We start from the raw sequence: 16,915 nt of genomic DNA on the forward strand, positions 1-16,915 counted from the left end.
AATCGATAAAGGACCAATCAGAGGCAGGCAGGCAGCGTTCGGGCGAGCCCGGGAGCTGTCATGTCATTCCGGTTTGACCCCCAGTCAAAGTCACACGGCGACCCATCCATCTGAGTGCGTGGAGCTAATTCCGTGTTCATCTGAAGACCATCAAGATCTAGCACATGAATGCTAGACAAATGAGACGATGACTTGCATTGATGATGTTTGAGAGGATCCTGCCGCTTCGATTAATTCTTCAGGGGTTTCTTATTTGCTTGGGCCAGGGACGGTTCACTATAGGCTGCATCATGAGATCCCCATGCCATTTTTATTTAAATTATATAAAGAATAAGGGAGCAGTATTCTGCCCTCCAAAGGCAAAGTGCAGTAACTACGCCAACACTGAAACTGAGAAAAATGCCTTTAAATTTTTTTTCATGTTGACACTCTTGTTTCTCTGAAACAGGACAAAATGGAACCAGGAGACTTTGCCACAAGACAAAACAGTTGTCACAAAGTCAATTTTAAGTCTTAATTCAATTTTGACCAAATGTGTAGTTACTGCGCTTTGCCTTTGGAGGGCAGTATTAATGAAGTGTTCATGCCATGTTGGATTTATCGTAATGTTAAACACATAATTACTGTCTGTAATTACAGTTTAATGACAATGTAATAACAAAGTTAGAACGTTTATAAGGGTCAACCGTTCTGTCAAGACATAAATAATGCTCCATAAGAGATTAAATTGGCATGAGTGGCATGAAATTTTGTCCTTGTGAATGTGTTGAAGCACCAGTCAGGCTATGGCTTCGACAAACAAAATATTTGGTCTGTTTGGAAATATGGCATCTGCAAAACAACCTTACCCAGAATTCCCAAGCGCTTCGCCTAAAATCAGGCTTCCAGATCCATATCCACCCTGATAGAGGCCTGTTTTTTGTGACATGTGGCTGATGGACTATTTTTCAAATTGATTTCAAAAATGTACGTAAGCAGTTGATCTTCCACCCTAGATTACCTATTGATTTTTAATATGAAAAGCTCATTATACAAACAGTAACTGCAACACCAAAAGCTAGCCAACCTTTGCATAAATCCTTTAATTGAATTCCCAGAGCCTGTGGTTCTACATTTTTTTAATTAAATCCATTTCTTTTCCTTTTTTTCCCCCTTTCTTCTGTAAGTGTTGGTGTTTAATTTGCATGCTGTGAAGTGGGTCCTGTCCTAGATAAAGTGCCATTGATCCTTATTAAAGCACACCTCTAGGCCTGCTGAAAACCAACTGGGAAAATTAAATGTGTTCATGGTGCATACACTTATTCCCTGCATGATCGGATTAGAGAGGGAGGGAATGGGAGAGAGCGAATGAGAGTTAAAACGGAGAAAGAGGGGTGGTGAATGGAGAATGGAAAATAAAACGAAGAGAAAGAGGGAGACGGAATGATATTGAGGGGGAAAAAGTGGAGAGGTGAAAAGATTAAGAGGGAAAAACGAAGAATTATTATTGATTTGGCAAACATTATTGCATTATGTTTCTCCAACCGTCCCAAAGAGACACCGTTGGGCCTGAAATGAAATTCTGAGCAGTTTCATCACAAATCCAGCTGTGTGTTTTTCACATTGACCATCGTATAGCTTATGGATGGCTTTATCAAAGCTGCTATTAATATTTTTCTAATTGGCTTTTGTTTGTCACTGGGTTACTCTAATTTGTTTGGCTCTGTGTGAATAAGTAACCGCTTAATTTGGTTTGTAATGATCGTCTGAAGTCTTTCCAGACGGGCTTACCCGTAACGAGAATGTGTGACCTTCAGCGACCCCTCTACTTTATTTGACACTGGTTATTAAATATCTATGATTGTGTTCACCTCATAACAAGGGAGAGTAACTGTTAATTAAAAATTATTTGACAAAACAAGGCTGATAGTATTACAGAAGAGTTATGTTCTTGTTTCTTTGACATTGACATTGATCACCCATTGGCCAGATCAGGCCAGTTAGATGTTATGTTCACTTCTGTACTGAAGTAGTAGGCACATAAATGCATAGATACAGAATAAGACTGTAGTATGTACCGCAAGTTTTTATCTTAAATGTTTAATATGAATATACAGTGTTCATAAACAGCTGTTGAGATGGTATTCTCAAGTGAAATTTAGTGAAGTTGAGGTTTGGACCAGAAAACATCATTCCTTACGTTACCACTTAACAAGCGGATTATTAATAATCATATTTAAAGTTAAAAGCTTAACATTTGTTTAAATAAAATTAAATTGGACTAGAAATATAATGTAACTTTATTATTATAAAAGCTTCATTGAGAGTAATGTGTGTTTGTATTCAAATCAGCTAATTTTGACCTTTAGTATTAAAGTAATGTAGTACCAACTGACTCTGTATCTCTCTGTGACTATGTATTTTTTACAGAATATTTGAGAAAATGTGTATGTAAAATGTAAAATGTATTTTACCTTATATACAGTATATCCAAAATAATCAGTATTGAATCGGATCAAATTGAATTGGGAATTTAATCGAATCACAAACTTGTGAATCAGAATTGAATTATTTAGTTTGTGTCAAAACCCAGCACTACAGCCTTGTGAGGGTTGAGGATTGCTGTGTTGAGGATTACTATTTTATGACTGGGTGAGCACTAAAAAGCATGAGAAAATTAGTGATTTGTATTGATTTATGGCAACAAAGCAAAACAGAACTGAACACATATGCACACAGTAAAAAAAAAAAAAAAAAACAATGACAAAAACAACAACTAGAAACGAAACAAAACAAAAATAAATAAAATAAAGAAACAAAACAAACAAACACAGGACACAATACAATTGAAAAACACAACAAAGAACAAACCAGCTAAAACACAAAAGGAACAAATCATAATACAAAATAACTGAAAAACAGCACAAAATGACACCAAAACAAAACACAAACAAACAAACGAACTAATATAGGTCATATTACAAACACACATAAAAATATAAACACAAAACAAAACACAAAAACAAAACAAAACAAAGCAACAGACAAACAAACAAACAAAAATGTAAAAACAAAACAAACATAGGTCAAAATACAAAACAACTAAAACAGAAGGGGAAAACAAATGCAAATCGCAAAAACACCAAAACTAAACAAAACAAACAAATATAGGTCAGATTACTAAAACACAGCACAACAAAAAAAGCATAGATTGGAAAAAAACAAAAAACAAAGCAAAAATAAATGAAAACAAAATAAAAAAACAACACAAAACAAAACATGAAGCAACAAGCAAACAAATAAACAAACAAACTAAAAACCCAAAACAACATAGGTCATAATACAAAACAGCTAAAAACACAGCAAAAAACAAAATAAAATCACAAACAAACAAATGTCGGCCATAAAATTACAAACATAAAAACACAGCACAACAATAACAAAAAAAACAAATGTAAGTCAAAATATAAAACGGCTAAAACAACAAAATGCAAAAGAACACAAAACAACAAACGAACAAGCCAACAAATATCGGTCACAATATTACAAACCCAAATAAACATTACTACAAAACATAACAAAAAATAAAAAATAAAACATGAAGCAATAAGCAAACAAATAAATAAACTAAAAACCCCAAGCAAATATGGGTCATAATACAAAACAGCTAAAAGCACAGCAAAACACCAAAAGACAAAACAAACAGACAAACAATGTTGTTTGTAATATTAAAAACACATGAAAACACTAACATAGCACAACAAAACACACACACACACACACACACACACACACACACACACACACACACACACACACACACACACACACACACACACACACACACACACACAGGTTTACATGTTTTATGGGGACATTCCATAGGCGTAATGGTTTTTATACTGTACAAACCGTATTTTCTATCGCCCTACACCTACCCTTCACCTAAACCTAGCCCTCACAGGAGATTGTGCATACTTTTACTTCATCAAAAAAACTCATTGTGCATGATTTATAAACCTGTTTCCTCATGGGGACCTGAGAAATGTCCCCACAAGGTCAAAATTTACTGGTATTCCTATCCTTGTGGGGACATTTGGTCCCCACAACGTGATGAATACCAGGTACACACACACACACACACACACACACACACACACACACACACACACACACACACACAAAAACGTAGGTCTTAATACACAACTAAAACAACAACAACAACAACAAAAACAGAACACAAAACAACAAACAAATATAGGTCATAATATTACAAACACAAAATAAAACACACAAAACTAACAAATGTAGGTTATAATACACAACTAAAACAACTAAATGAAAAAAAACAACAGAACACAAAAAACAAATAAATGAAGCAAAACAAAACATGAAGCAACAAGCAAACAAATAAACAAACAAACTAAACACCCAAAACAAACATAGTTCATAATACAAACTAAAAACACAGCAAAAATGCAAAACAACACCAAAACAGAACACAAAACAAACACAGCACAACAAAACAAAACAAAACAAAATGTAAAAACAAAAATAGGTCATAATACACAACTAAAACAACAAAACAAACAAGAAAAAAAACTACACAAAACAACAAACAAATATACTATAATTTTTACAAACACAAATGAAAACAAACACAAAACATAAAAAACCCATGAAGCAGCAAGCAAACAAACAAACTAAAAAAAACAAAACAAAGATAGGTCATAATACAAAACAATTAAAAACACAGCAAAAAATGCAAAACAACACCAAAACAGAACACAAAACAAGCACAGCACAACAAAACAAAACAAATACAAAACAAACATAGGTCATAACAACAAACAAAACAAACAAAAATTGCTTATATTACAAACACAAATAAAAGCACAAACACAGAAAGAAGTGACAAACAAATATAAATGTGTCATAAGACTGTTATTACTATTACTTTGAATTCCTTAAACGTCATCAACAAACTGGCCAGCACCGTTTTGTTTGCTCATCAAAGCCAGCTTTGCTTGCACATGTCACTTGGCAAGTGTTAACTTCGGATGGAGACCACACACAAGCACTCCCACACCTTATGTCATATTCTCACACACGCTAGTTAATGCTGACAGTTCTTCAGCCTGGAGTGAAGCAGATGGAGTCGACGGCCAGCCTTTTTGCTTCGGCGGGTCTGATGGCCGTTTACCCGAGTCTCTGTCTGTAAGCGGCTGTGCTTCGCCTGCGCTGATCAGTGGCCGCGGACAGTAAGATTTATCATGTATTTGTGCTAGTTGATTGCCAACAGAGGCGGCTGTCTCCCAGCGGTGCTGTATGCAGACTGCTGCTGAATCAATAGGGATTAACCTCTGACCCCTGGGCGCATACTTATACACACACTTGCCATCCGCACACACACCTCCATTTCATCAGTTTCACTTAAACACAGCCGCTCACTCAATAACTCGCCCACTGCTAATTATTTTCAAAACATGTAACCGGCTCTCAGGAGGAAAAGCCGACTTATGAAAGGTTAGGGATGATCAGGAAAGGTATCAGCTCCATACGTCTGCAGATCCGCGTGTCTCACGTCACTAATGACTGGGACTTCCTGTCTGCCTGCTTGAAAACACCTCTGCACCCCCTGAGAGCATCTGAACTGAGGATTTCAGCTCGGAGGGTGTTTTTGTTGGACTGATTTGGCTAAGAAACACTAATGTATTTGACCAAGGGAACGAAAGCAGATTCATTGTGGAGGAAGGGGCCACTTCCTGTCAGATTTAAACATGCAAGACAAACAAATGTACATGTGAACAGAGATATTGCAAGGTCAGCATGTACAATAGCTTGTAGCTTGTGTATTAGCACACTATTAACACACACACAATGTTTTTAGTTTTAGTTTTGTTTTGTTTGCCCGCTTGAAATCAATTTATTTGTTTATTTTTTGTTTTGTTAGTTTAAGCTTGTTTCTAGGCCTTTTGTTGTGATATGGATTTTTTTTTTTTGCATGTTTGGAAACATATCTTCCATATTTTCTCAAATCTCAAATCTTGTCTTTTTAATTTTTTTTTTCATTTCATTTCATTTTGTTTACTTTATTTTTCTTGTTTGTTTTGTTTTTCTTTTTCTATTGTTGCTAATTTGTAATTTTTAACTAAGTTGCTAAATTGTAACTTTTTGTTTTGTTTTATTTGCATGCTTGGAAACAATTGAAATCAATTTATTTGTTCATTTTTTTGTTTTGCTTTGTTTTGGGTTTGTTTGTACTTTTGCTATTTATTTATTTATTTATTTTTTACTTTTGCTTTTTGTTAGTTTTTTGTTTGTTCTCAAATATGCATATCTTTTTTGTGTTATTATATGTTTAATCTGTTTATTTTGTTTTGTTTACTTTGTTTATTTTCTTGTTTGTTTTGTGTTTTTGTCTTTCGATCTTGTTGTTTTTCTTTTGTTTTGTTGCTAATTTGTAAACATCTCTACCTTATTTCTTTGCTTTCTTTTTGATTGTAATAAATTTACATTTTCTTTTTTTATTTAGTTTTGTTTTTCAATTATTTGTTTTCACTTTATGTAGTTTAAGCTTGTTTTTAGGCCTTTTGTTATGATGTGGATTTTTTTTCTTTTTTGTTTTGTTTTGTTTTGTTTTGTTTGCATGCTTTTTTTGTTTTGTTTACTGTAGGTTTATTATCTCGTTTGTTTTTGTTTTTATTTTGTTTTGTTTCCAATTTGTGGACATCTTTACCTTATTTTTTTGCTTCTTTTTTATTTATTTTTGTTTTGTTTTTCAATTATTGTTTTTAGTTGTTTGTTGTTTAAGGTTGTTTTTTCTGCCTTTTGTTGTGATATGGACTTTTGTTTTGTTTTGTTTGCACGCTTGGAAACATATCTTCCCTATTTTCTCAAATCTTGTCTTTTTTCTTTTATTATTTTTTATTTATTTGTTATTTTGTTTTGTTTACTTTAGGTTTATTTTTCTTGTTTATTTTGTTTCGTTTTGTTTTTCTCTTGTTGTTTTTCTTTTGTTTTGTTTCCAATGTGTAAATTTCTTTACCTTATTTTTGGCTTTTTTTTTATTTAATTCGATTTATTTTTGTTTGGTTTTATGTAGGGCTGCAACAACTAATCGATAAAATCGATTATTATCGATAATGAAATTCGTCAACAACGATTCTCATTATCGATTAGTCGGGTCCGCCCACAGTGCACTTGCACTTCAGATGATCACGTCAAATTACAGCACTGAATGACGCATGTCTATAGACATAATTCATCTAAGAAGAGTGGAGGAAACAGACTGAGATGCTGCAGGAGAGATACGTGATCTGAGCTGCCCAAAACATCAGAATTCTTTATTTTAAACTATCTCTATTTTGAAGCTGATAGCGTAATGGCTTGCCCTGTGAGGCGCTTTGACAGATCCGTTCACATGCTCGTATGAAAACTTTTAGTTTACGGTCATATTCTTATCTGTAAATGTCACAAATTCACACAAGCATTTCCATTTATGCATAAAAGTCCATCCTGGCAGTCTGTGTTAAGTTTAAATCTTTACTGAATGAGCGTCAGACAGCCGGAACAAAGAACACAGACAGGGAGACACTTAATACTGAGTCAGCGCAAAAACATTTATGTCTGCCGTTGAATGTTAAATTTAGATTTATTTAAATACAATATGTAGTGCACGTATTTATGAAGGGTAGGAACTATAGGCCAGGGCTGTGACGGTGGCAGATTTTTACCAAGTACGGTGGTGCGGTGTTTATATATAAAGAAATGAGCCTCAAACATTATTAACAAACGAGCGTGTTTAGCAACTCCGTCGTAGAAGAAGCAACCTACAAAACGCTAAAATAAATCAACGAAATAAAACATTTAAATAAGAAAGTAGCCTAAATAAGAGTTAAATAGGCTATTAAACAAACATTCGTTGCAAAAAACAACCTCGACAGCTGATCAGAATTACTGGCTCGATTCCGACTGGAACCTCTCTTTCTCTTCCCCATTGCGCAGCTGCTGTTTTTAATAACAAGGTAATTACATTTATTTTCGTTTCTTTAGTTTATAAAGTTAATTTAGAAATATATTTGGAACACTTTTTATTTGTGAAATTCAAGTTTTTGTTTTTTAAAGAAACGAAGCGCCCAGCGGCCGACATATGAATTTAGCCTTCTCAAATCATCACGATTTAAATTAAAATCCTTAGATATATATATAAAAAAACTGAAAGCATATCACAATATTAGTTTAATCGTTTAACTTAGATAAATGTGTAGGCCCTATAGGCGCACATCTATATCGTTTGAAAGCTTTACAGGACATGAAGGTGCAAGCGCCATGTGAAACTTCATTTTTGCTCATAAATGTAAGAGTAATACATTTACTTTAAATTATTACTGCACTACTATAAAACGAAATAATTCAAATCGAAAACAAACTATTTTATTAGATATAGGCCTAATCCATAAAGATGCATTTAGGCTTTAAAAGCGCGTCCAGTGAGCAGATCTTTGCGACACTGACTCAGAAAATACTAGTTTATTAATAAATAATTTGAATATCTCCTTAATTTTCCCCCGCCACATTCATGGTAATTACTTTAGCTGGGGCTTTGCGGCCAGTTTAATCTTACTGCGTGCATCTGAACGTGGAACTCTGCTGAAGGCACTTGCGCTCGCTGATGCTGCTGTAGGCGGGACACTAAACACCGACACGGCAGAATAAATAGCAGAAACACTGTATTTTATGCTTGTTAGTGTGTTTTTCTTCAGATATTTGTCTTTTCGCTTTATTACGACAGGTGAATTGTTGTAAATTGTTTAGCACTGTGTGTTCATAGCATTTAGAATGTGGAATAGTGTGATTTAAAAATAAATAAATAATTGACATTTTTAAGCCAACTAATCGATTAATCGAAAAATTAGTCGGTGGACTAATCGATTATCAAAATAATCGTTAGTTGCAGCCCTAGTTTTATGTAGTTTTTATGTAGTTTAAGGTAATTTTTTTGTGATATGGATTTTTGTTTTGTTTGCACGCTTGGAAACACATCTTCCCTATTTTCTCAAATCTCAAATCTTCTTTTTTATTTTATTTTATTTTATTTATTTTGTTTTGTTTTGTTTACTTTGTTTATTTTACTTGTTTGTTTTGTTTTTGGTTTTGTTGCCAATTTGTAAGCATCTCTACCCAGTGTCTGTCTAACCATCTTTATGCATTTCTATTTTTGTATTTTTGTTGTGTTTTTGATTTTTGTTAAATTTAATTAAATTTATTAAATTTTGGATTGTTTTTGGGCATTGTTTTTTAGTTTAATGTAGTTTCTTTTGTCCTTTGTTGTGATATGCATTTTTAGGCACACTTGAAAACATCTACGCTATTTCTGAAATCTCAAACATGCATGTCTTTGTTTACTTTAGGTTTATTATTATTATTTTTGTTTTCTCTCTCTTTTTTTCAATTTGTAAACATATCTACCCCGGGTCTGCCTAGCATCTCTGTGCGTTTCTATTTTATGGCTTATTTTTTTATTTTATTGAATTTATTTATTTTATTATTAATTATTATTATTTTGGTTTGTTTCTCAACCACTGTTTTTAGTTTTATGTAGTTTAATTTCTATTGTTCATTTTATGTTTTATTTAAACCAGCAGATTTCATTTCACTCATAGTTTTAGTGCACTATAATAACTCTGTTAAAAACAGTTCAGAGCACTGTCTGAATCATAATGCAGACAAAACAAACACACAGTACAGACTCTCTTCAAACAATCGGTATCAAAACTCAACTCCGCTTTTACTGGCGCTCTGTTTTTAAAAGCTTTAAGCTGGGTTGAATAAATATTAAAGGGTCCAAACATCAGAGGTAACAGCTCTGTTTTCCAGCTACAGTAGCAGCTCGCTTTAAAGAGCCAAATCACGCTGTAGAGACGAATGCTTTTAATGTGCATTATCACTTTACATAATTCTCATTGTAATGGCAAGGGGGACAAAGGCCACTGTAAGTGATCTAATGCTGTTCGGTCGACAGACTCGTTCGTGCATGAATCATTGAGCTGACCTTTGACCTCCAGAGTGCTCAAATAAGACCTGTATAAACAACCACAGAGAGAGCTGGAAATATCAAGTGCATTTTGCTGAACAGAAACCTTTCTGATATGTCAGATGTGAAGAGCATCTTTCATGCTCATCAGTGGCAGTCAGAAAATATATAAAAAGTGTGTTCATTTAGGGGTTCATTGTTCAAAAAATACAAAAAATAGCTGTTCCATAAAACAGTGAATGCTCAACCAGACTTTTGTGATACGCATTTTTATCATCTAGGTGCTTGTATAATGTATAAATGTGGGCGGTCATATGTTAATGAGCGCATTAGATCATAAAATGTTTCATGAAATGACCCCTGTAACATCTGCCAACCTTTTTGTCTTCTTCAGAAAAAAAAAATATTAGTACAATAAAATAATTAAAGCTGCAAGCAGCAATGAAAGAGCTCACCGCCAACCGGTGGTTTTAGAAAAACGGCGAACTGTGGACAGTATACTTTTAATATAGTAAATATAAGAGAAATATGTCAAAGTCATTTATATGTGCCAAACTTCCTGCTGCCAGCTGGTGGCGCTATGCCTATAAATGATTATTGGCATGTAGATGTGTTCAGGCCAGCACTTTTATCAGACATATGAAGTTTGGTGCAGATTGAACTTGTGTTTGAGTTGGTGTAAGACATGACATATCCTGCTGCCAACAGGTGGCGCTATAATTATATCTGAATATTGGCCTTTAGGTGTCTTTAGGCTAGGATTCTTACCAAACCTGTAAAGTTTGTTGCAGATCGGACATAGCATGTTTAAGTTAGTGTAAAACAAAACATTTCCTGTTGCCAACAGGTGGCGCTATGATTATGAGAGAATATTTGCCTTCAGATGCGTTCAGGACAGGACTCTTATTGAACATTTGAAGTTTGAGGCAGATTGGACATTTTATGGCTGAGTTATAACAACTTCTATTTCCATTGTGAAACATCAAACTTTGTCATGCTGCCACAGACACGCCCTATAACGAAAACTCAAGATCTTTGCAACTTAACATCGCAAAGGCCTTTAGATTAGACTGACCAAATATAAAGTTGATATCATTAAATCTCTAGGAGGAGTTTGTTACAGCGTAAACATGTCACTTCCTGTTGCCAGCAGGTGACGCTATGACTATAACTGAATATGCCTAAGTTATAACAACTTCCTGTTTCATGGCAAAACATCGAAATCTGTCAGGCCGCCACGGACACGCCCTCCGATGAAAACTTGATATCTTCGCAATTTAATGTCACATGGGCCTTTAGATTAGACTCACCAAATTTGGTGTTGATCTAAACCAGGGCTATTCAATTAGATTCATTTGAGGGCCAGATTATCGAGCTGAAAATTTGAAGGGGGTGGGGGGGGGAGGACAATTAAATTGAAATCCACTAAAATCAACTAATATTACAACACCAACATCTATAAAAGGTAAACATTAGTGCTGTCTGTCACATAAAAAAATCATGCATTTTTCTGTAATTAATCATGATTAATCGCATATAGTCAAAATTTCACACTGGACCTCCAAATTAATTTTACCAAGTAGCCTATTATTAATGAAGTATTGATATCAATACTGGTACTGGTGTCTTTATTAAATGAATTTTCTCTCAGTTTTACATATTAATTATGTCCATTCAACATTACAGTATAATTGAAGCCAATATTTTCAACATTTAATAGGCTCTGAAATATATAACAACTTTTAATTTAGATGATTTTCTTTTTTTTTTTTTTGTTAAATATCTTCACATGAACTATAAATTGTTTATGCATAAACGACACGGATTATTATTGCAATATACTGGTTATAATTGTGATTTGATGTATTTTAAATTTACATTATTGTTTATCTACCACAAATTATATTTTGGCCATCAAAATAACATTCAGTTATTTGGCCATCCAAATAACATTGGATCAGAAGAGCTTTAACGTGCTGGAAATGGTTGTGCAAAATGCTTGAAAGTCATTGAAAAGTGCTTGAATTTCTCTTTCAAAAGGTTGTACAAACCCTTAAGTGAATACTGTAATAACATTCGACTATGCTTAAGTTGGCGTTACTTCTGGTTTTCTGACATATCTCAGCACTGTTTATAACAGAATTTGATTGATTCTCAATAAATCTTGCAGCAACCTTAATTAATCCTGTGCGAATTCAAACACTTCTCACTGGATCTCGCAGCACTGTGCAGTTACAGTGTTGCGAAATCAACTTTGGTTCCCGGCTGTTCTGAGCTCGGACAAGCGTGTTTGCATTGCGGTCCGAGCTGATAAACAGTCCGCGCTGCACAGCTCAAACGTAGCGCTCTTTGGTTTCTCTTTCCTTTCGTTTGCCGTTTTATGTTTCTCATATGAAACAGAAATAGCAGTGCTTATGAGTTGAACAACGCGGTGGTCGCGCCAGTGCGACCGCTCACAAAATTGAGTTGCAACGGCAGAAAAATGCTTCCATTTGGTTGCAGTCTGGAGCCCAACAAGTGCTTGTTAAATCTGCCGGCTATTGATGTTGTGGTCTCCGGTAGATTTTTGTTGTTCTTGGCTCTCTTGCTTTTCTTTTTTGGCTGGCCCGGGCCAACGTTGCCGCCTAGTGGACAAACTAATTAGTGCCAAAACAATTCAAGCCACTTGCGCGTACTTCTCCCTCGGGCCGGAGGAAGATGATTAGCGGGCCGCCAATTGAATAGCCCTGATCTAAACAAATCTCTAGGAGGAGTTTGTTCAAGTGTGATGCCTGAAAATGGCAAAAATGACACAAAATTTAGGTATTGGTGTGTTACATGTGTGTACCGATTTTCGTGCATGTATGTGAAGCGTAGCTCAAGGCGCTCAACTGAACATGTATAGGTGCCGCTATCGAGCCATTTTGCCACACCCACTTCTGAAACCCATATCAGTTCTGAAGTGTGCAAAGTTTCATGAGTTTTCGAGCATGTTTAGGCCCTCAAAAATGCAATTCATTTTGGGGAATAATAATAGTAATGATAATAATAATAAACAGAGCAATTCCAATTGGGTCCTTGCACCACCGGTGCTCAAGCCCTAAATAAACAGATCTCCATATTGTGTGTAGGGCAGAGCCGATACACAGAAAGTGGAACAAATTCAGTCGGCCTCATTGGTGTTTGCCATTCCTCTTGGGTTTACACACTATATCTGCTATTGATCGTGTTTCCGTGGCTCGTTGTGACCAATCATCTGTGCAATGCATCTTACAGCGGCCACCCAAACTGCTCCACTTCACCTGCTTAATGTATTCATGCATTGATTGTGCTTTACACTTAAACATGATTAGCTGCATTCATACCTATTCATGTGCTGTTCTCTTACTGTTAGACACGGGTTAAACACACACAAACACACGCTTACTTAATATATGAATGGGGACCTTCCATAGACTTAAGGCCTGAATGTTATGATATTCTCTATAGTTACTAGGGATGTGTAATGATGCTCCAATAGCCAACTAGTCAGCTATTTCATAATCATTAGTTTGCATTTATTTAGCTGTGCATATGTATATGTGTATACTATAGCTAATGTAACAGCATGTTACTCACAAATATTGGATACAAAATTGATTGTTTGTGATTTGTTTAATGAGAGAGAAAAATGTAGAGATGTGTAGACTGGTTTCTAGATTTCTGTCTAATTTACATAAATAATAAAACATAGGTGCATGGTAATTATTACAGATCAATTTCAGCTGCCATTTTACATCTACATTTAGACATTTAGCAGACGCTTTTATCCAAAGCGACTTACAAAAGAGGACAATGAAAGCAATCAAAATCAACAAAAGAGCAATAACATGCAAGTGCTATGACAAGTCTCATATAGCCTAGCAAGGTTTTTTTATTATATAATAAAAAAAAAAAAAAGATATAATAAAAAGAAAAAGAAAAAGCAAGCTAGTGTTAAAAGCCTTTTTTGCTTTTTTGTTAATTGTATAATAAATAAAGAGAATACAAAAAGAACTGGGAAGCTAGTGGTTTATTAAATTTGAATTTTAGTTGGTTTATTGAAAATAATTACATTTTAGATCAGGATTCTTTGAGGTTTTTTACTTGATTAGATTATGCTCAAAACAAACAAAGCTAAACAAAAATAACACTAAAAAATTGGAAAAAGAAAACAAAAAATAAAACAAGAAGCAAAAAAGAAAATGTAAAACAAGAAAACAAAAGCAAAAAAAAAAAAAAAACCTAAAAAAATAAATAAAAAAATAAGAAAACAAAATAAAACCCAAAAACTAAACAAAGCAAGATTTAAGAAAAAGAAAAAAGAAAAAAGAGTAAACAATAAAACATAACACAAAACGGGAAAAAGAAAACCAAAAATAAAACACAAGAACTAAATAAAGGAAGATAACAAAACAAGAAAAAATAAAAAATAATAAAAAAATAAATAAATAAAGAATCAGGAAACTGTAAGAAAACAAAATAAAACATGAAAACTAAACAAAGCAAAATCACACAAAAAAACAACAGAAATAAAACACAAAAAAAGGAAAAATTAAGGAAGCAAAATAAAAACAAAAATTAAAGAAAGCAAGATAACAAAACAAGAAAATAAAAAAGAAAACAATATAACAACGCACAAACAAAAAACAGGAAAAAGTAAGAAAACTAAATAAAAAACAATAAAAAATAAAACGGGGAATCTAGACAAAGGAATACAGTACAATAAAACAGGAAAACTAAACAAAGCAAGGTAACAAAAGAAAAAAAAACTAACTAAACAACTTACAAGTAACAACTAACAAAATATAAAAAAAAACAATAAAGATAACAAAACAAGAAAATAATAAAATAAGAAACCAAAAAAAGAAAAGAAAACAAAGATAAATAAAAATCAGGAAAAAGTAAGAAAACAAAATAAAACATGAAAAATAAACAAAGCAAGATCACAAAAAAGAAAACAAAACAGAAATAAAACACAAAAAAGGAAAAAGAAAGCAAAATAACAAAACTAAAGAAAGCAAGATAACTAAAATAAAAAAACACTATAACAAAACAAGAAAACAAACAAACAAAAACAATAAGAGATAAAACATGAAAACTAATCAAAGCAAGATCAAAAAAGAAAACAAAATAGAAATATAACAAAAAAGGAAAAAGTAAAAAAGCTAAATAAAAACGAAAACTAAAGAAAGCAAGATAACAAAACAAAATAAAAAAAGAAAACAATACAATAAAACAAGAAAATTAAGCAAAAAGAAAACAACAAAAAGCAGGAAAAAGTAAGAAAACAATAAAAATCAATGAAAAAAAAAACAGGAAAACTAAATAAAGCAAGGTAACAAAAGAAAAAAAAGTAACTAAACTAATAACTAAACAAAGCAAGATAACAAAACAAGAAAAAAAACTGAAAACAAGAAAACTAAATAAAACACTTAAACTAAACAAAGCAATATAACAAAACAAGTAAACAAAAAAAGAGAAAACAATAAAACAAAACAAAAAAAAAACAGGAAAAATAAGAAAACAACGAAAAACAAGAAAACTAAATAAAAAACGAAACCTAAACAAAACAAGATCACAAAACAAGGAAATAAACAAAAAATAGAAAACAATAAAACAAAACAACAGGAAAAAAAAAACAAGAAAACTAAAACAAAAACTAAACAAAGCAAGAAAAACAGAAACAAAACAAAAACAGGAAAAAGTAAGAAAAAAAAAAAACAAGAAGACAAAATAAAACATGAAAACTAAACAAACCAGGCTGAGTTTCATAAAACAAGTTTAGCAAATAAGCCAGGCTTATCTCAGTTAGTCTGACTTATTGTCACTTGATTTGGCTCAAAATAAGTCAGACTAACTAAAATAAGCCTGACTTATTTGCTAAACTTTGGTAAACAAGAAAATAAATGAAAAAGAAAACGGAGAAAGGAAAGAAAGGGGAAAAACACCTAGTAGGTGATTTTTTATTAAATTTAATGAATTTATTTGGTCATGTTTTAACCTAGAGCATCTATGTCAAGGAGAAAAAACAGCATTGTTTGTATCTGCACCTGCAATTATAGAGAACAAAAATATAGAGAATTTTTTTAGTACCGTTTTGTCATTTAGTGTCTGAGATTTTGATTGAACAGCCTTATGTTTGAGTGAATGTCTGTTTCCCAGTCTCTCGCTTGACTTCACTCTTTTTCTCATCTGTCTTCTCTGTTTCTGTCTCCAAGCTAAAGTAGTCTGTGTGCGCAGATTTTGCTGCACGAGGCCAGTTTTCCTCCCCTCCCCTTCTGCTGCTCAGTTCTCTCTGTCTCCATGAGGAATGGCTCTTTTAGGGACAGAGGTCATTAATATTTCGTGTTGTGGATCTTTGAGGATGTATCAGATAAAGTGGTAAAGAAAAGCTTTTATTGGACATGAACAGGCCACTCTACGTCCATACATTACGCTCGGATTGGATGGCAAATTAATGATCAGGGAATGTCATTGACGTTTCAGGTATTGAACAAACAAAATGTTCTTTTGAAGCTCAGTGCGACGGACCTCTCCAGAGAAACACACAGAGACAGAGCACTTTCAGGAAGCCTTTATTCCCAAATACATTACATAGTCAAAAGTCAAATAACAACATTACATTTACTTATCTATTTATTTAAAAATGACCTCTTTTGTGGGTTGTAGTTGAGTCTTCAGTATCACATGATCCTAGAATTCAGAAATCATTTTAATAAGTTGATTTAATGTCTTCTTTTTCTTTTTTGCCAATTTTTATTGGTGCTTAATTATTATTGATGGATATTATAAAAACATGAATATTTTTTTGTGAAAGACAGTTTTCCCCAATGTTTTGGTGCTCAGTAATGTTTTTTTTTTTTTTGAAAATAACTTTTTTGTTTGTTTGTTTCTTTGTTT

The 16,915-nt window shown here is 33.2% G+C and overlaps 1 protein-coding gene across 1 annotated transcript in view; it reads left to right on the forward strand.

Moving 5' to 3' along the window:
• Positions 1-16,915, forward strand: part of wwox (WW domain containing oxidoreductase) — a 338,662-nt gene that overhangs the window by 141,491 nt on the left and 180,256 nt on the right. The window lies entirely within an intron of this gene.

This window comes from Garra rufa, chromosome 25 (assembly GCF_049309525.1).
Source record: "Garra rufa chromosome 25, GarRuf1.0, whole genome shotgun sequence".
Taxonomy (NCBI): Eukaryota; Metazoa; Chordata; class Actinopteri; order Cypriniformes; family Cyprinidae; genus Garra; species Garra rufa.